An 18,878-nucleotide genomic window follows, 5' to 3' on the forward strand; every position below is an offset into this window, starting at 1 on the left:
TTGATAAAATCTCTCCGGTCGCATATAAATTGCAGGTTACCCGGTATGGTGAAATCAGTGATAGATGGGTGCACATCAACCAATTACGTGCTTGCCATCCGAAGTCTCAATTGCAGTTGTTGGAAGACTGAACCCACCAATTCCTATCTGGAGATATTGAGATCATTATTAAATTTCCTTTAAACATATAATTCATCTTTTGCCTTACAGGATCCAGTAACATAATTTTATGTATATCCCATACTTAAACTGTTCATTTTAATAATTTAGAAAGGAAGGCCCAGACTATGACCAGACCGGCGATCGGAGGTGTCAATGACCGGACCCTAGAAGGAAGCTATAATGTCCTGTGGGAAAGACCAGATGCCAGAGATCGATCCGGAGACGATAACCTGATGTCCCAGGCCACCAAGGGCCAGTCCAGAGGAAAAGACCCGCCTAGGAGACCGTCTAAGAGACCTGTCGTGCGGAGGACCCATGGACCCCAAGGTGGATGTGCCAGGCCAGGCCGGCCTCATCACAAGACCAGGATCGTCATCGGAAGTGTCCATCTAAAGACGCCGAGTCAAGTTGAGGACCAACCAGCATCACCGCTGCCATTTTATTAAAAAAAAAAAAAAAAAAAAAATTTTTTTTTATTATTTCATTCACTTCACCGGAGAAGACGAACGATCACTCTAACCAAAAGTCCCACTCATGTTTTTCGATACAGACACCCCTCTACGCGTGCCTATACCCCAAAAACAAAGGGGGATTTGTTGTGGGCTTTTGAATCATGTCTCAAAAATATGACTTTTATCAAGACATAATATTATATGGCAAACAGCTCAGCATAGCCGAATGCTAAGAGTTAATTTTGTCTTGGTTGAACCATCTAGCTAGAGAAATGTAATGGGTGAAGAGATTGTTTTTCTTTCCTCCTAGAGACAATACTATTTTAAAGTTCTACAGGTGATCAAACACCATTATTCAGACTTCAATAAGCAGGTAAACATATACAAGGTCTGGACATGACAATAGAGGAACCAAACTGATTGTCTGAGAGCTTACCCAAACCTTGTAGAGTGTGATGAACCAACAGACCTCTGAAACTATTACCATATACTATTGTTCACCAAGGGTGAAAGCATTAACAATTGTTTACCATGAGCCCAATACAAGGGCCATGCAAATAGAGAGTTTTTTCCCTACACAGAGAAATTGTTGATTCTGAAACAAAGGGGTGAAATTCAGGACATTTAAGTTTAAAAGTTCACTGTATATCATGACAAAAATGTACTAAAAACAGATTATAAATAAGATGTCAGAGACTTTAAACACCACTAAATACTCAGCAATGGGAACTATATATCACTAACTTGAGTATTGAGATGATGGGAAGTAAGATGTATTATAAACTAGCATTAGTTACATGTCTTATCAGGAAACAAACAGGATGATATTTCAAGTAGGAATAACTGAATATACACCTATATTCCATGGTCCCTATTTAGAATATCATAGGTATGATCACTGCTATATCTGGAAAGAGCCGTATATTTTATTCCTGAAATTACCTGAAGATTCCACCCAAGGTATGAGTCATCTCAAATACTCACATTGTTCTGTGATACATGACCGCCACCTGGCGGGCAGGTGAGAAACAGCTTATGTACACACATTTCTCAACTAGCCAATCAGGAAGCCTGGTGGGAAGGTATCTTAGAACAATGGACTAGTGGATATAAAAGCCCATGTGCTTTAAGAAAAAAAGAAGAACCCTCATAAAGACCTCATGGAAAGACCTGACATCTGAAGAAGATCTCTGCTGAAATAATTACTCTTCCATCTTTTCAACTTCTTAAAACTTTAAACCTCTAATCTTATAACTTCCTACATTCTCCCCTACTGAGAATCTTTCACTTGCCCTATATATCAGTCTAAAGGCGTTCCACTGCCAGCTAAATCCACGGGAGAGTTGCCTAGTCTGACGTCCGGGTGTGGTGAGATGTTTATTTGATTTTGTATTAATTACTTTCTCTGTTGTGTAGAATCATAAAATTACCTTAGTGTATTACAACAATATTGGGTAGTTAGATATCTGTAGTCAGATACTGTGTTACTGTTAAAAAAATTGTTTATTGCCATATTATAAATTTTTCCATATTTCATAATTTATTGAATATTAATAACCAGAGTATCACATATCAAGGGCTTACTTCTTGCAATCCTATGGCCACGGCGTGCGAGAATATAACCTTTGAGATATTCGAAATTATTAATTATTAATAAATTTAATAAATAATCATATCATTGAAAATTTGTGATTGATGAAATTAGTTAGAGACCTTATTAGTGTGTCTTACATTGGTAGGATATATTTTTGATTGTGTGTACCAATGTTCATTTATCACCAGTCTTTTGCGTTTTGTGTTAATATATATATAATTTTTGTACATAAATAAATTTTTATATTTATCTATTATAAGGCAAATTTTGTGTGTATGGTACGAAATCATATTGGCTAAAAGAATTCAAGGTATAATAATAAGTGGTAATCAAATTATCAAAGTGTCCAAATTATTGGTTTATTAAATATTTGCCGTATTTTAACGGCTGGAGGCACTGTAATATTTCATCTAAGGGAAAGGGACACGCCCTTTATAAATAATATATATCCTTACATAAACCACCACAACACTGTATAAAAGACACCTGTCCACAGGAGCAATCAAACCATCAGATTCCAAACTCTCCACCATGGCAAAGACCAAAGAGCTGTCCAGGGATGTCAGGGACAAGATTGTAGACCTACACAAGGCTGGACTGGGCTACCAAACTATGGCCAAGCAGCTTGGTGAGAAGGTGACAACAGTCGGTGCAATCATTCACAAATGGAAGAAACACAAAACAACTGTCAGTCTCCCTAGGACCGGTGCCCCGTGCAAGATCTCCCCTCGTGGAGTGTCAATGATCATGACAACAGTGAGGCATCATCCCAGAATTACGAGTGAGGATCTTGTCAATGATCTCCGGCCAGCTGGGACCGCAGTCACCAAGAGAACAATGGGTAACACACTACGCCGACGAGGATTGAAATCCCGCAGTGCCCGCAAGGTCCCTCTGCTCAAGAGAGCACATGTCCAGGCCCGTCTGAAGTTTGCCACTGAACATCTGAATGAGGCAGAGCAGGACTGGTTGAAAGTGTCGTGGTCAGATGAGACGACCAACATGGAGCTCTTTGGCATCAACTCAACTCGCCGTGTTTGGAGGAGGAGGACGAGGAATGCTGCCTATGACCCCAAGAACACCATCCCAACTGTCAAACATGGTGGTGGAAACATTCTGCTTTGGGGGTGTTTTTTTGCTAAGAGGACAGGACAACTGCCCCTCATCAGAGGGACGATGGACGGGGCAATGGAGCGGCAAATCTTGGGCGACAACCTTCTTCTCTCAGCCAGGGCATTGAAAATGAATGGCGGGTCGCTGTTCCAGCATGACAAGGAGCCAAAACACACGGCCAAGGCAACAAAGCAGCGGCTGGAGAAGAAGCACGTTAAGGTCGTGGAGTGGCCTAGCCAGTCTCCAGACCTTCATCCGGCTGACAATATCTGTGGAGGGAGCTGAAAGTTGGAGTTGCCAAACGTCAGCCACCAAACCTTCATGATTTGGAGAGGATCTGCCAAGAGGAGTGGGCCAAAATCCCTCCTGAGATGAGATGTGTGCAAAGCTGGTGGCCAACTCCAGGTAACGCCTGACCTCTGGGATTGCCAAGAAGGGATTTGCCAGCAAGCACTAAGCCCTGTTTGGTGAAGGGGATGAGATACCTGTGTTCCCCGGTGAACCTGCAAATGAGCGCCTGATTTGTTAGCCATGCATTTCTTGTGAGTTTTTTCTTGCTCTTCTGTCTGTGAGTGTTCCAATGCAGCTAGCATTGTATTTTGAGAGGGCTGATTTGTTTGTGAGTGGGCCGAGCTGGCAAATGAGCAGGGGATGAAAAGGTTGTTTCCTTGAGTGCAGGTGTGCAGCAGGAGGGCTTGGAGAGCGGGGAGGTAAAAGTGAATGTGAAAGAGCCATGGAGGAGAGTGACCCCTGCTGGAGGAAAAGCAAAAGCCTACAGCACCTGGTATTCCCAGGCGGTCTCCCATCCAAGTACTAACCAGGCCCGACCCTGCTTAGCTTCTGAGATCAGACGAGATCGGGCGCGTTCAGGGTGGTGTGGCTGTAGGCAGTACTCAGGCTCTCCTTCAAGCCTCTTCTACTTGTCACGGGCAGCCTGGCCGCCACCTTTCCTTAGTTCTACTACCCAGGACAAGCCGCCTGCTACTGCTGTTCTCTTTTCGCCCGCCGGCAGAACTGACACACCGCCCCATCTCTCCTCTCTCACTCACTCTCCTCAAACCCCTGCCTCCCCCCCGCTGCTTTGCTCCCTCTTTAACCTCTTCCTGACCGCACCTCCTCAGGCACAAGCACACCACGCCAGCCTGGCCTCAACCGCTCCTCCTTCTCCTTCCCGCCTTCCCCTGGCCTGACTTCAAGCCTTTGGCTCGCAGGGCTGAGCACCACACCAGCCGCGGGGAGCAAGCTTTGGACACAGCAGCCGCAAAGCGCACCGCAAAGCAAGGGGCCTATGCTCGCTTGCCAGCCAGACCTATCGGGGCGCCGGACAGCGCTCCCGCCTCCCTGCCCCTGACCCAAACCAAGGCTAGGGACCCTGGTGGCAGCAGGGCCTACAAACGCCATTTCCTTGCGCTCCGGCCCTCGCTCTTTTTCACCGCCCCAGTGGCCGGCTCCCCCTTGCGCACACCACAGGGCCCTGACGCTCAGGCCCCTGCCTCCAGCAGCGGGCCCAGCGCTCTAACCGCCTCAGGGCGCAGGTATCGTGGCCTTCGGTGGCTCTGTTGCTTCTGGCTGGCTTGGGGGGCCGGCGCGCGTGCCTTCCCCGCTGCTGTCCCCCAGCCTGGGGAGCGCAGCGGAATGTGGTGGCGCAAGGCGACTGGAGAGCAGGCGTGAGAGCGCCAAAGCGGCTGAGGAGAGCGCTGGCAAAGGGCTGGGACGTGGAGCCTAAGCGGGATGCAGGAAGCGGGCTAGCTGGCTGGGGCTGGCGTCTGAGCGTTGCTCCGCTGCCGGAGGGGGCTGGATGCGTGGCCAGCTCCTGAGGGACACAGAGAAGAAAGCCAGCGTGTTTTGAAAAGAGCGGCCCGCAAAAGGGAAGCGGGCTCAGAAAAGCCTAGGCTGGCCTGGGGACTTTGGGGGAGCTACAGTGAAGGAAAGGAGTATTTCACCCCCTGCTGATTTTGAATCTTTGCCCGCTCACAAACAAATGATCGATCGGTCTAAAAATCCAATGCTAGGTGTATTGACTGAGAGACAGACTAGCAAGAAAACATTCAAAAGAACTGCATGTCTAACCAATGATGCGCTGATTCGCATGTTCCTGAGGGAAATAAGTATTCCATCCCCTATCATTCAGCAGCATTTCTGGCTACCAGGTGTCTTTCATACAGGTAACAAGCTGAGATTAGAAGCAGTCTCTTAAAGGGAGTGATGCTAAGCTCATTTTCTTACCTGTATAAAAGACACCTGTCCACAGGAGCAATCAAACCATCAGATTCCAAACTCTCCACCATGGCAAAGACCAAAGAGCTGTCCAGGGATGTCAGGGACAAGATTGTAGACCTACACAAGGCTGGACTGGGCTACCAAACTATGGCCAAGCAGCTTGGTGAGAAGGTGACAACAGTCGGTGCAATCATTCACAAATGGAAGAAACACAAAACAACTGTCAGTCTCCCTAGGACCGGTGCCCCGTGCAAGATCTCCCCTCGTGGAGTGTCAATGATCATGACAACAGTGAGGCATCATCCCAGAATTACGAGTGAGGATCTTGTCAATGATCTCCGGCCAGCTGGGACCGCAGTCACCAAGAGAACAATGGGTAACACACTACGCCGACGAGGATTGAAATCCCGCAGTGCCCGCAAGGTCCCTCTGCTCAAGAGAGCACATGTCCAGGCCCGTCTGAAGTTTGCCACTGAACATCTGAACGAGGCAGAGCAGGACTGGTTGAAAGTGTCGTGGTCAGATGAGACGACCAACATGGAGCTCTTTGGCATCAACTCAACTCGCCGTGTTTGGAGGAGGAGGACGAGGAATGCTGCCTATGACCCCAAGAACACCATCCCAACTGTCAAACATGGTGGTGGAAACATTCTGCTTTGGGGGTGTTTTTTTGCTAAGAGGACAGGACAACTGCCCCTCATCAGAGGGACGATGGACGGGGCAATGGAGCGGCAAATCTTGGGCGACAACCTTCTTCTCTCAGCCAGGGCATTGAAAATGAATGGCGGGTCGCTGTTCCAGCATGACAAGGAGCCAAAACACACGGCCAAGGCAACAAAGCAGCGGCTGGAGAAGAAGCACGTTAAGGTCGTGGAGTGGCCTAGCCAGTCTCCAGACCTTCATCCGGCTGACAATATCTGTGGAGGGAGCTGAAAGTTGGAGTTGCCAAACGTCAGCCACCAAACCTTCATGATTTGGAGAGGATCTGCCAAGAGGAGTGGGCCAAAATCCCTCCTGAGATGAGATGTGTGCAAAGCTGGTGGCCAACTCCAGGTAACGCCTGACCTCTGGGATTGCCAAGAAGGGATTTGCCAGCAAGCACTAAGCCCTGTTTGGTGAAGGGGATGAGATACCTGTGTTCCCCGGTGAACCTGCAAATGAGCGCCTGATTTGTTAGCCATGCATTTCTTGTGAGTTTTTTCTTGCTCTTCTGTCTGTGAGTGTTCCAATGCAGCTAGCATTGTATTTTGAGAGGGCTGATTTGTTTGTGAGTGGGCCGAGCTGGCAAATGAGCAGGGGATGAAAAGGTTGTTTCCTTGAGTGCAGGTGTGCAGCAGGAGGGCTTGGAGAGCGGGGAGGTAAAAGTGAATGTGAAAGAGCCATGGAGGAGAGTGACCCCTGCTGGAGGAAAAGCAAAAGCCTACAGCACCTGGTATTCCCAGGCGGTCTCCCATCCAAGTACTAACCAGGCCCGACCCTGCTTAGCTTCTGAGATCAGACGAGATCGGGCGCGTTCAGGGTGGTGTGGCTGTAGGCAGTACTCAGGCTCTCCTTCAAGCCTCTTCTACTTGTCACGGGCAGCCTGGCCGCCACCTTTCCTTAGTTCTACTACCCAGGACAAGCCGCCTGCTACTGCTGTTCCCTTTTCGCCCGCCGGCAGAACTGACACACCGCCCCATCTCTCCTCTCTCACTCACTCTCCTCAAACCCCTGCCTCCCCCCCGCTGCTTTGCTCCCTCTTTAACCTCTTCCTGACCGCACCTCCTCAGGCACAAGCACACCACGCCAGCCTGGCCTCAACCGCTCCTCCTTCTCCTTCCCGCCTTCCCCTGGCCTGACTTCAAGCCTTTGGCTCGCAGGGCTGAGCACCACACCAGCCGCGGGGAGCAAGCTTTGGACACAGCAGCCGCAAAGCGCACCGCAAAGCAAGGGGCCTACGCTCGCTTGCCAGCCAGACCTATCGGGGCGCCGGACAGCGCTCCCGCCTCCCTGCCCCTGACCCAAACCAAGGCTAGGGACCCTGGTGGCAGCAGGGCCTACAAACGCCATTTCCTTGCGCTCCGGCCCTCGCTCTTTTTCACCGCCCCAGTGGCCGGCTCCCCCTTGCGCACACCACAGGGCCCTGACGCTCAGGCCCCTGCCTCCAGCAGCGGGCCCAGCGCTCTAACCGCCTCAGGGCGCAGGTATCGTGGCCTTCGGTGGCTCTGTTGCTTCTGGCTGGCTTGGGGGGCCGGCGCGCGTGCCTTCCCCGCTGCTGTCCCCCAGCCTGGGGAGCGCAGCGGAATGTGGTGGCGCAAGGCGACTGGAGAGCAGGCGTGAGAGCGCCAAAGCGGCTGAGGAGAGCGCTGGCAAAGGGCTGGGCCGTGGAGCCTAAGCGGGATGCAGGAAGCGGGCTAGCTGGCTGGGGCTGGCGTCTGAGCGTTGCTCCGCTGCCGGAGGGGGCTGGATGCGTGGCCAGCTCCTGAGGGACACAGAGAAGAAAGCCAGCGTGTTTTGAAAAGAGCGGCCCGCAAAAGGGAAGCGGGCTCAGAAAAGCCTAGGCTGGCCTGGGGACTTTGGGGGAGCTACAGTGAAGGAAAGGAGTATTTCACCCCCTGCTGATTTTGAATCTTTGCCCGCTCACAAACAAATGATCGATCGGTCTAAAAATCCAATGCTAGGTGTATTGACTGAGAGACAGACTAGCAAGAAAACATTCAAAAGAACTGCATGTCTAACCAATGATGCGCTGATTCGCATGTTCCTGAGGGAAATAAGTATTCCATCCCCTATCATTCAGCAGCATTTCTGGCTACCAGGTGTCTTTCATACAGGTAACAAGCTGAGATTAGAAGCAGTCTCTTAAAGGGAGTGATGCTAAGCTCATTTTCTTACCTGTATAAAAGACACCTGTCCACAGGAGCAATCAAACCATCAGATTCCAAACTCTCCACCATGGCAAAGACCAAAGAGCTGTCCAGGGATGTCAGGGACAAGATTGTAGACCTACACAAGGCTGGACTGGGCTACCAAACTATGGCCAAGCAGCTTGGTGAGAAGGTGACAACAGTCGGTGCAATCATTCACAAATGGAAGAAACACAAAACAACTGTCAGTCTCCCTAGGACCGGTGCCCCGTGCAAGATCTCCCCTCGTGGAGTGTCAATGATCATGACAACAGTGAGGCATCATCCCAGAATTACGAGTGAGGATCTTGTCAATGATCTCCGGCCAGCTGGGACCGCAGTCACCAAGAGAACAATGGGTAACACACTACGCCGACGAGGATTGAAATCCCGCAGTGCCCGCAAGGTCCCTCTGCTCAAGAGAGCACATGTCCAGGCCCGTCTGAAGTTTGCCACTGAACATCTGAACGAGGCAGAGCAGGACTGGTTGAAAGTGTCGTGGTCAGATGAGACGACCAACATGGAGCTCTTTGGCATCAACTCAACTCGCCGTGTTTGGAGGAGGAGGACGAGGAATGCTGCCTATGACCCCAAGAACACCATCCCAACTGTCAAACATGGTGGTGGAAACATTCTGCTTTGGGGGTGTTTTTTTGCTAAGAGGACAGGACAACTGCCCCTCATCAGAGGGACGATGGACGGGGCAATGGAGCGGCAAATCTTGGGCGACAACCTTCTTCTCTCAGCCAGGGCATTGAAAATGAATGGCGGGTCGCTGTTCCAGCATGACAAGGAGCCAAAACACACGGCCAAGGCAACAAAGCAGCGGCTGGAGAAGAAGCACGTTAAGGTCGTGGAGTGGCCTAGCCAGTCTCCAGACCTTCATCCGGCTGACAATATCTGTGGAGGGAGCTGAAAGTTGGAGTTGCCAAACGTCAGCCACCAAACCTTCATGATTTGGAGAGGATCTGCCAAGAGGAGTGGGCCAAAATCCCTCCTGAGATGAGATGTGTGCAAAGCTGGTGGCCAACTCCAGGTAACGCCTGACCTCTGGGATTGCCAAGAAGGGATTTGCCAGCAAGCACTAAGCCCTGTTTGGTGAAGGGGATGAGATACCTGTGTTCCCCGGTGAACCTGCAAATGAGCGCCTGATTTGTTAGCCATGCATTTCTTGTGAGTTTTTTCTTGCTCTTCTGTCTGTGAGTGTTCCAATGCAGCTAGCATTGTATTTTGAGAGGGCTGATTTGTTTGTGAGTGGGCCGAGCTGGCAAATGAGCAGGGGATGAAAAGGTTGTTTCCTTGAGTGCAGGTGTGCAGCAGGAGGGCTTGGAGAGCGGGGAGGTAAAAGTGAATGTGAAAGAGCCATGGAGGAGAGTGACCCCTGCTGGAGGAAAAGCAAAAGTCTACAGCACCTGGTATTCCCAGGCGGTCTCCCATCCAAGTACTAACCAGGCCCGACCCTGCTTAGCTTCCGAGATCAGACGAGATCGGGCGCGTTCAGGGTGGTGTGGCCGTAGGCAGTACTCAGGCTCTCCTTCAAGCCTCTTCTACTTGTCACGGACAGCCTGGCCTCCACCTTTCCTTAGTTCTACTACCCAGGACAAGCCGCCTGCTACTGCTGTTTCCTTCTCACCCACCGGCACAACTGACACACCGCCCCGTCTCTCCTCTCTCACTCACTCTCCTCAAACCCCTGCCTCCCCCCCGTTGCTTTGCTCCCTCTTTAACCTCTTCCTGACCGCACCTCCTCAGGCACAAGCACACCACGCCAGCCTGGCCTCAACCGCTCCTCCTTCTCCTTCCCGCCTTCCCCTGGCCTGACTTCAAGCCTTTGGCTCGCAGGGCTGAGCACCACACCAGCCGCGGGGAGCAAGCTTTGGACACAGCAGCCGCAAAGCGCACCGCAAAGCAAGGGGCCTACGCTCGCTTGCCAGCCAGACCTCTCGGGGCGCCGGACAGCGCTCCCGCCTCCCTGCCCCTGACCCAAACCAAGGCTAGGGACCCTGGTGGCAGCAGGGCCTACAAACGCCATTTCCTTGCGCTCCGGCCCTCGCTCTTTTTCACCGCCCCAGTGGCCGGCTCCCCCTTGCGCACACCACAGGGCCCTGACGCTCAGGCCCCTGCCTCCAGCAGCGGGCCCAGCGCTCTAACCGCCTCAGGGCGCAGGTATCGTGGCCTTCGGCGGCTCTGTTGCTTCTGGCTGGCTTGGGGGGCCGGCGCGCGTGCCTTCCCCGCTGCTGTCCCCCAGCCTGGGGAGCGCAGCGGAATGTGGTGGCGCAAGGCGACTGGAGAGCAGGCGTGAGAGCGCCAAAGCGGCTGAGGAGAGCGCTGGCAAAGGGCTGGGCCGTGGAGCCTAAGCGGGATGCAGGACGGGGCTAGCTGGCTGGGGGTGGCGTCTGAGCGTTGCTCCGCTGCCGGAGGGGGCTGGATGCGTGGCCAGCTGCTGAGGGACACAGAGAAGAAAGCCAGCGTGTTTTGAAAAGAGCGGCCCGCAAAAGGGAAGCGGGCTCAGAAAAGCCTAGGCTGGCCTGGGGACTTTGGGGGAGCTACAGTGAAGGAAAGGAGTATTTCACCCCCTGCTGATTTTGAATGTTTGCCCGCTCACAAACAAATGATCGATCGGTCTAAAAATCCAATGCTAGGTGTATTGACTGAGAGACAGACTAGCAAGAAAACATTCAAAAGAACTGCATGTCTAACCAATGATGCGCTGATTCGCATGTTCCTGAGGGAAATAAGTATTCCATCCCCTATCATTCAGCAGCATTTCTGGCTACCAGGTGTCTTTCATACAGGTAACAAGCTGAGATTAGAAGCAGTCTCTTAAAGGGAGTGATGCTAAGCTCATTTTCTTACCTGTATAAAAGACACCTGTCCACAGGAGCAATCAAACCATCAGATTCCAAACTCTCCACCATGGCAAAGACCAAAGAGCTGTCCAGGGATGTCAGGGACAAGATTGTAGACCTACACAAGGCTGGACTGGGCTACCAAACTATGGCCAAGCAGCTTGGTGAGAAGGTGACAACAGTCGGTGCAATCATTCACAAATGGAAGAAACACAAAACAACTGTCAGTCTCCCTAGGACCGGTGCCCCGTGCAAGATCTCCCCTCGTGGAGTGTCAATGATCATGACAACAGTGAGGCATCATCCCAGAATTACGAGTGAGGATCTTGTCAATGATCTCCGGCCAGCTGGGACCGCAGTCACCAAGAGAACAATGGGTAACACACTACGCCGACGAGGATTGAAATCCCGCAGTGCCCGCAAGGTCCCTCTGCTCAAGAGAGCACATGTCCAGGCCCGTCTGAAGTTTGCCACTGAACATCTGAACGAGGCAGAGCAGGACTGGTTGAAAGTGTCGTGGTCAGATGAGACGACCAACATGGAGCTCTTTGGCATCAACTCAACTCGCCGTGTTTGGAGGAGGAGGACGAGGAATGCTGCCTATGACCCCAAGAACACCATCCCAACTGTCAAACATGGTGGTGGAAACATTCTGCTTTGGGGGTGTTTTTTTGCTAAGAGGACAGGACAACTGCCCCTCATCAGAGGGACGATGGACGGGGCAATGGAGCGGCAAATCTTGGGCGACAACCTTCTTCTCTCAGCCAGGGCATTGAAAATGAATGGCGGGTCGCTGTTCCAGCATGACAAGGAGCCAAAACACACGGCCAAGGCAACAAAGCAGCGGCTGGAGAAGAAGCACGTTAAGGTCGTGGAGTGGCCTAGCCAGTCTCCAGACCTTCATCCGGCTGACAATATCTGTGGAGGGAGCTGAAAGTTGGAGTTGCCAAACGTCAGCCACCAAACCTTCATGATTTGGAGAGGATCTGCCAAGAGGAGTGGGCCAAAATCCCTCCTGAGATGAGATGTGTGCAAAGCTGGTGGCCAACTCCAGGTAACGCCTGACCTCTGGGATTGCCAAGAAGGGATTTGCCAGCAAGCACTAAGCCCTGTTTGGTGAAGGGGATGAGATACCTGTGTTCCCCGGTGAACCTGCAAATGAGCGCCTGATTTGTTAGCCATGCATTTCTTGTGAGTTTTTTCTTGCTCTTCTGTCTGTGAGTGTTCCAATGCAGCTAGCATTGTATTTTGAGAGGGCTGATTTGTTTGTGAGTGGGCCGAGCTGGCAAATGAGCAGGGGATGAAAAGGTTGTTTCCTTGAGTGCAGGTGTGCAGCAGGAGGGCTTGGAGAGCGGGGAGGTAAAAGTGAATGTGAAAGAGCCATGGAGGAGAGTGACCCCTGCTGGAGGAAAAGCAAAAGCCTACAGCACCTGGTATTCCCAGGCGGTCTCCCATCCAAGTACTAACCAGGCCCGACCCTGCTTAGCTTCCGAGATCAGACGAGATCGGGCGCGTTCAGGGTGGTGTGGCCGTAGGCAGTACTCAGGCTCTCCTTCAAGCCTCTTCTACTTGTCACGGACAGCCTGGCCTCCACCTTTCCTTAGTTCTACTACCCAGGACAAGCCGCCTGCTACTGCTGTTTCCTTCTCACCCACCGGCACAACTGACACACCGCCCCGTCTCTCCTCTCTCACTCACTCTCCTCAAACCCCTGCCTCCCCCCCGCTGCTTTGCTCCCTCTTTAACCTCTTCCTGACCGCACCTCCTCAGGCACAAGCACACCACGCCAGCCTGGCCTCAACCGCTCCTCCTTCTCCTTCCCGCCTTCCCCTGGCCTGACTTCAAGCCTTTGGCTCGCAGGGCTGAGCACCACACCAGCCGCGGGGAGCAAGCTTTGGACACAGCAGCCGCAAAGCGCACCGCAAAGCAAGGGGCCTACGCTCGCTTGCCAGCCAGACCTCTCGGGGCGCCGGACAGCGCTCCCGCCTCCCTGCCCCTGACCCAAACCAAGGCTAGGGACCCTGGTGGCAGCAGGGCCTACAAACGCCATTTCCTTGCGCTCCGGCCCTCGCTCTTTTTCACCGCCCCAGTGGCCGGCTCCCCCTTGCGCACACCACAGGGCCCTGACGCTCAGGCCCCTGCCTCCAGCAGCGGGCCCAGCGCTCTAACCGCCTCAGGGCGCAGGTATCGTGGCCTTCGGCGGCTCTGTTGCTTCTGGCTGGCTTGGGGGGCCGGCGCGCGTGCCTTCCCCGCTGCTGTCCCCCAGCCTGGGGAGCGCAGCGGAATGTGGTGGCGCAAGGCGACTGGAGAGCAGGCGTGAGAGCGCCAAAGCGGCTGAGGAGAGCGCTGGCAAAGGGCTGGGCCGTGGAGCCTAAGCGGGATGCAGGACGGGGCTAGCTGGCTGGGGGTGGCGTCTGAGCGTTGCTCCGCTGCCGGAGGGGGCTGGATGCGTGGCCAGCTGCTGAGGGACACAGAGAAGAAAGCCAGCGTGTTTTGAAAAGAGCGGCCCGCAAAAGGGAAGCGGGCTCAGAAAAGCCTAGGCTGGCCTGGGGACTTTGGGGGAGCTACAGTGAAGGAAAGGAGTATTTCACCCCCTGCTGATTTTGAATGTTTGCCCGCTCACAAACAAATGATCGATCGGTCTAAAAATCCAATGCTAGGTGTATTGACTGAGAGACAGACTAGCAAGAAAACATTCAAAAGAACTGCATGTCTAACCAATGATGCGCTGATTCGCATGTTCCTGAGGGAAATAAGTATTCCATCCCCTATCATTCAGCAGCATTTCTGGCTACCAGGTGTCTTTCATACAGGTAACAAGCTGAGATTAGAAGCAGTCTCTTAAAGGGAGTGATGCTAAGCTCATTTTCTTACCTGTATAAAAGACACCTGTCCACAGGAGCAATCAAACCATCAGATTCCAAACTCTCCACCATGGCAAAGACCAAAGAGCTGTCCAGGGATGTCAGGGACAAGATTGTAGACCTACACAAGGCTGGACTGGGCTACCAAACTATGGCCAAGCAGCTTGGTGAGAAGGTGACAACAGTCGGTGCAATCATTCACAAATGGAAGAAACACAAAACAACTGTCAGTCTCCCTAGGACCGGTGCCCCGTGCAAGATCTCCCCTCGTGGAGTGTCAATGATCATGACAACAGTGAGGCATCATCCCAGAATTACGAGTGAGGATCTTGTCAATGATCTCCGGCCAGCTGGGACCGCAGTCACCAAGAGAACAATGGGTAACACACTACGCCGACGAGGATTGAAATCCCGCAGTGCCCGCAAGGTCCCTCTGCTCAAGAGAGCACATGTCCAGGCCCGTCTGAAGTTTGCCACTGAACATCTGAACGAGGCAGAGCAGGACTGGTTGAAAGTGTCGTGGTCAGATGAGACGACCAACATGGAGCTCTTTGGCATCAACTCAACTCGCCGTGTTTGGAGGAGGAGGACGAGGAATGCTGCCTATGACCCCAAGAACACCATCCCAACTGTCAAACATGGTGGTGGAAACATTCTGCTTTGGGGGTGTTTTTTTGCTAAGAGGACAGGACAACTGCCCCTCATCAGAGGGACGATGGACGGGGCAATGGAGCGGCAAATCTTGGGCGACAACCTTCTTCTCTCAGCCAGGGCATTGAAAATGAATGGCGGGTCGCTGTTCCAGCATGACAAGGAGCCAAAACACACGGCCAAGGCAACAAAGCAGCGGCTGGAGAAGAAGCACGTTAAGGTCGTGGAGTGGCCTAGCCAGTCTCCAGACCTTCATCCGGCTGACAATATCTGTGGAGGGAGCTGAAAGTTGGAGTTGCCAAACGTCAGCCACCAAACCTTCATGATTTGGAGAGGATCTGCCAAGAGGAGTGGGCCAAAATCCCTCCTGAGATGAGATGTGTGCAAAGCTGGTGGCCAACTCCAGGTAACGCCTGACCTCTGGGATTGCCAAGAAGGGATTTGCCAGCAAGCACTAAGCCCTGTTTGGTGAAGGGGATGAGATACCTGTGTTCCCCGGTGAACCTGCAAATGAGCGCCTGATTTGTTAGCCATGCATTTCTTGTGAGTTTTTTCTTGCTCTTCTGTCTGTGAGTGTTCCAATGCAGCTAGCATTGTATTTTGAGAGGGCTGATTTGTTTGTGAGTGGGCCGAGCTGGCAAATGAGCAGGGGATGAAAAGGTTGTTTCCTTGAGTGCAGGTGTGCAGCAGGAGGGCTTGGAGAGCGGGGAGGTAAAAGTGAATGTGAAAGAGCCATGGAGGAGAGTGACCCCTGCTGGAGGAAAAGCAAAAGCCTACAGCACCTGGTATTCCCAGGCGGTCTCCCATCCAAGTACTAACCAGGCCCGACCCTGCTTAGCTTCCGAGATCAGACGAGATCGGGCGCGTTCAGGGTGGTGTGGCCGTAGGCAGTACTCAGGCTCTCCTTCAAGCCTCTTCTACTTGTCACGGACAGCCTGGCCTCCACCTTTCCTTAGTTCTACTACCCAGGACAAGCCGCCTGCTACTGCTGTTTCCTTCTCACCCACCGGCACAACTGACACACCGCCCCGTCTCTCCTCTCTCACTCACTCTCCTCAAACCCCTGCCTCCCCCCCGCTGCTTTGCTCCCTCTTTAACCTCTTCCTGACCGCACCTCCTCAGGCACAAGCACACCACGCCAGCCTGGCCTCAACCGCTCCTCCTTCTCCTTCCCGCCTTCCCCTGGCCTGACTTCAAGCCTTTGGCTCGCAGGGCTGAGCACCACACCAGCCGCGGGGAGCAAGCTTTGGACACAGCAGCCGCAAAGCGCACCGCAAAGCAAGGGGCCTACGCTCGCTTGCCAGCCAGACCTCTCGGGGCGCCGGACAGCGCTCCCGCCTCCCTGCCCCTGACCCAAACCAAGGCTAGGGACCCTGGTGGCAGCAGGGCCTACAAACGCCATTTCCTTGCGCTCCGGCCCTCGCTCTTTTTCACCGCCCCAGTGGCCGGCTCCCCCTTGCGCACACCACAGGGCCCTGACGCTCAGGCCCCTGCCTCCAGCAGCGGGCCCAGCGCTCTAACCGCCTCAGGGCGCAGGTATCGTGGCCTTCGGCGGCTCTGTTGCTTCTGGCTGGCTTGGGGGGCCGGCGCGCGTGCCTTCCCCGCTGCTGTCCCCCAGCCTGGGGAGCGCAGCGGAATGTGGTGGCGCAAGGCGACTGGAGAGCAGGCGTGAGAGCGCCAAAGCGGCTGAGGAGAGCGCTGGCAAAGGGCTGGGCCGTGGAGCCTAAGCGGGATGCAGGACGAGGCTAGCTGGCTGGGGCTGGCGTCTGAGCGTTGCTCCGCTGCCGGAGGGGGCTGGATGCGTGGCCAGCTGCTGAGGGACACAGAGAAGAAAGCCAGCGTGTTTTGAAAAGAGCGGCCCGCAAAAGGGAAGCGGGCTCAGAAAAGCCTAGGCTGGCCTGGGGACTTTGGGGGAGCTACAGTGAAGGAAAGGAGTATTTCACCCCCTGCTGATTTTGAATGTTTGCCCGCTCACAAACAAATGATCGATCGGTCTAAAAATCCAATGCTAGGTGTATTGACTGAGAGACAGACTAGCAAGAAAACATTCAAAAGAACTGCATGTCTAACCAATGATGCGCTGATTCGCATGTTCCTGAGGGAAATAAGTATTCCATCCCCTATCATTCAGCAGCATTTCTGGCTACCAGGTGTCTTTCATACAGGTAACAAGCTGAGATTAGAAGCAGTCTCTTAAAGGGAGTGATGCTAAGCTCATTTTCTTACCTGTATAAAAGACACCTGTCCACAGGAGCAATCAAACCATCAGATTCCAAACTCTCCACCATGGCAAAGACCAAAGAGCTGTCCAGGGATGTCAGGGACAAGATTGTAGACCTACACAAGGCTGGACTGGGCTACCAAACTATGGCCAAGCAGCTTGGTGAGAAGGTGACAACAGTCGGTGCAATCATTCACAAATGGAAGAAACACAAAACAACTGTCAGTCTCCCTAGGACCGGTGCCCCGTGCAAGATCTCCCCTCGTGGAGTGTCAATGATCATGACAACAGTGAGGCATCATCCCAGAATTACGAGTGAGGATCTTGTCAATGATCTCCGGCCAGCTGGGACCGCAGTCACCAAGAGAACAATGGGTAACACACTACGCCGACGAGGATTGAAATCCCGCAGTGCCCGCAAGGTCCCTCTGCTCAAGAGAGCACATGTCCAGGCCCGTCTGAAGTTTGCCACTGAACATCTGAACGAGGCAGAGCAGGACTGGTTGAAAGTGTCGTGGTCAGATGAGACGACCAACATGGAGCTCTTTGGCATCAACTCAACTCGCCGTGTTTGGAGGAGGAGGACGAGGAATGCTGCCTATGACCCCAAGAACACCATCCCAACTGTCAAACATGGTGGTGGAAACATTCTGCTTTGGGGGTGTTTTTTTGCTAAGAGGACAGGACAACTGCCCCTCATCAGAGGGACGATGGACGGGGCAATGGAGCGGCAAATCTTGGGCGACAACCTTCTTCTCTCAGCCAGGGCATTGAAAATGAATGGCGGGTCGCTGTTCCAGCATGACAAGGAGCCAAAACACACGGCCAAGGCAACAAAGCAGCGGCTGGAGAAGAAGCACGTTAAGGTCGTGGAGTGGCCTAGCCAGTCTCCAGACCTTCATCCGGCTGACAATATCTGTGGAGGGAGCTGAAAGTTGGAGTTGCCAAACGTCAGCCACCAAACCTTCATGATTTGGAGAGGATCTGCCAAGAGGAGTGGGCCAAAATCCCTCCTGAGATGAGATGTGTGCAAAGCTGGTGGCCAACTCCAGGTAACGCCTGACCTCTGGGATTGCCAAGAAGGGATTTGCCAGCAAGCACTAAGCCCTGTTTGGTGAAGGGGATGAGATACCTGTGTTCCCCGGTGAACCTGCAAATGAGCGCCTGATTTGTTAGCCATGCATTTCTTGTGAGTTTTTTCTTGCTCTTCTGTCTGTGAGTGTTCCAATGCAGCTAGCATTGTATTTTGAGAGGGCTGATTTGTTTGTGAGTGGGCCGAGCTGGCAAATGAGCAGGGGATGAAAAGGTTGTTTCCTTGAGTGCAGGTGTGCAGCAGGAGGGCTTGGAGAGCGGGGAGGTAAAAGTGAATGTGAAAGAGCCATGGAGGAGAGTGACCCCTGCTGGAGGAAAAGCAAAAGCCTACAGCACCTGGTATTCCCAGGCGGTCTCCCATCCAAGTACTAACCAGGCCCGACCCTGCTTAGCTTCCGAGATCAGACGAGATCGGGCGCGTTCAGGGTGGTGTGGCCGTAGGCAGTACTCAGGCTCTCCTTCAAGCCTCTTCTACTTGTCACGGACAGCCTGGCCTCCACCTTTCCTTAGTTCTACTACCCAGGACAAGCCGCCTGCTACTGCTGTTTCCTTCTCACCCACCGGCACAACTGACACACCGCCCCGTCTCTCCTCTCTCACTCACTCTCCTCAAACCCCTGCCTCCCCCCCGCTGCTTTGCTCCCTCTTTAACCTCTTCCTGACCGCACCTCCTCAGGCACAAGCACACCACGCCAGCCTGGCCTCAACCGCTCCTCCTTCTCCTTCCCGCCTTCCCCTGGCCTGACTTCAAGCCTTTGGCTCGCAGGGCTGAGCA

General features: G+C 53.1%; 6 non-coding genes across 6 annotated transcripts; all 6 read right to left on the reverse strand.

Moving 5' to 3' along the window:
- Positions 1-4,090: 4,090 nt before the first annotated feature.
- On the reverse strand, positions 4,091-4,209 carry LOC149429198 (5S ribosomal RNA). The gene has a single exon (XR_016310532.1). It is a non-coding gene; the product is annotated as a 5S ribosomal RNA (ribosomal RNA).
- Positions 4,210-6,958: 2,749 nt separating this feature from the next.
- Positions 6,959-7,077, reverse strand: LOC149429199 (5S ribosomal RNA). Its single transcript, XR_016310534.1, has one exon. It is a non-coding gene; the product is annotated as a 5S ribosomal RNA (ribosomal RNA).
- Positions 7,078-9,826: 2,749 nt separating this feature from the next.
- On the reverse strand, positions 9,827-9,945 carry LOC149429200 (5S ribosomal RNA). The gene has a single exon (XR_016310515.1). It is a non-coding gene; the product is annotated as a 5S ribosomal RNA (ribosomal RNA).
- Positions 9,946-12,693: 2,748 nt separating this feature from the next.
- On the reverse strand, positions 12,694-12,812 carry LOC149429201 (5S ribosomal RNA). The gene has a single exon (XR_016310511.1). It is a non-coding gene; the product is annotated as a 5S ribosomal RNA (ribosomal RNA).
- Positions 12,813-15,560: 2,748 nt separating this feature from the next.
- LOC149429202 (5S ribosomal RNA) lies at positions 15,561-15,679 on the reverse strand. Its single transcript, XR_016310522.1, has one exon. It is a non-coding gene; the product is annotated as a 5S ribosomal RNA (ribosomal RNA).
- A 2,748-nt stretch (positions 15,680-18,427) lies between these two features.
- LOC149429203 (5S ribosomal RNA) lies at positions 18,428-18,546 on the reverse strand. The gene has a single exon (XR_016310533.1). It is a non-coding gene; the product is annotated as a 5S ribosomal RNA (ribosomal RNA).
- Positions 18,547-18,878: the final 332 nt, after the last annotated feature.

The sequence above is a fragment of the Staurois parvus genome, unplaced genomic scaffold (genome assembly GCF_062004578.1).
Source record: "Staurois parvus isolate SC_StPar_1 unplaced genomic scaffold, SC_StPar_1.0 ptg002756l, whole genome shotgun sequence".
In the NCBI taxonomy this organism is placed as follows: Eukaryota; Metazoa; Chordata; class Amphibia; order Anura; family Ranidae; genus Staurois; species Staurois parvus.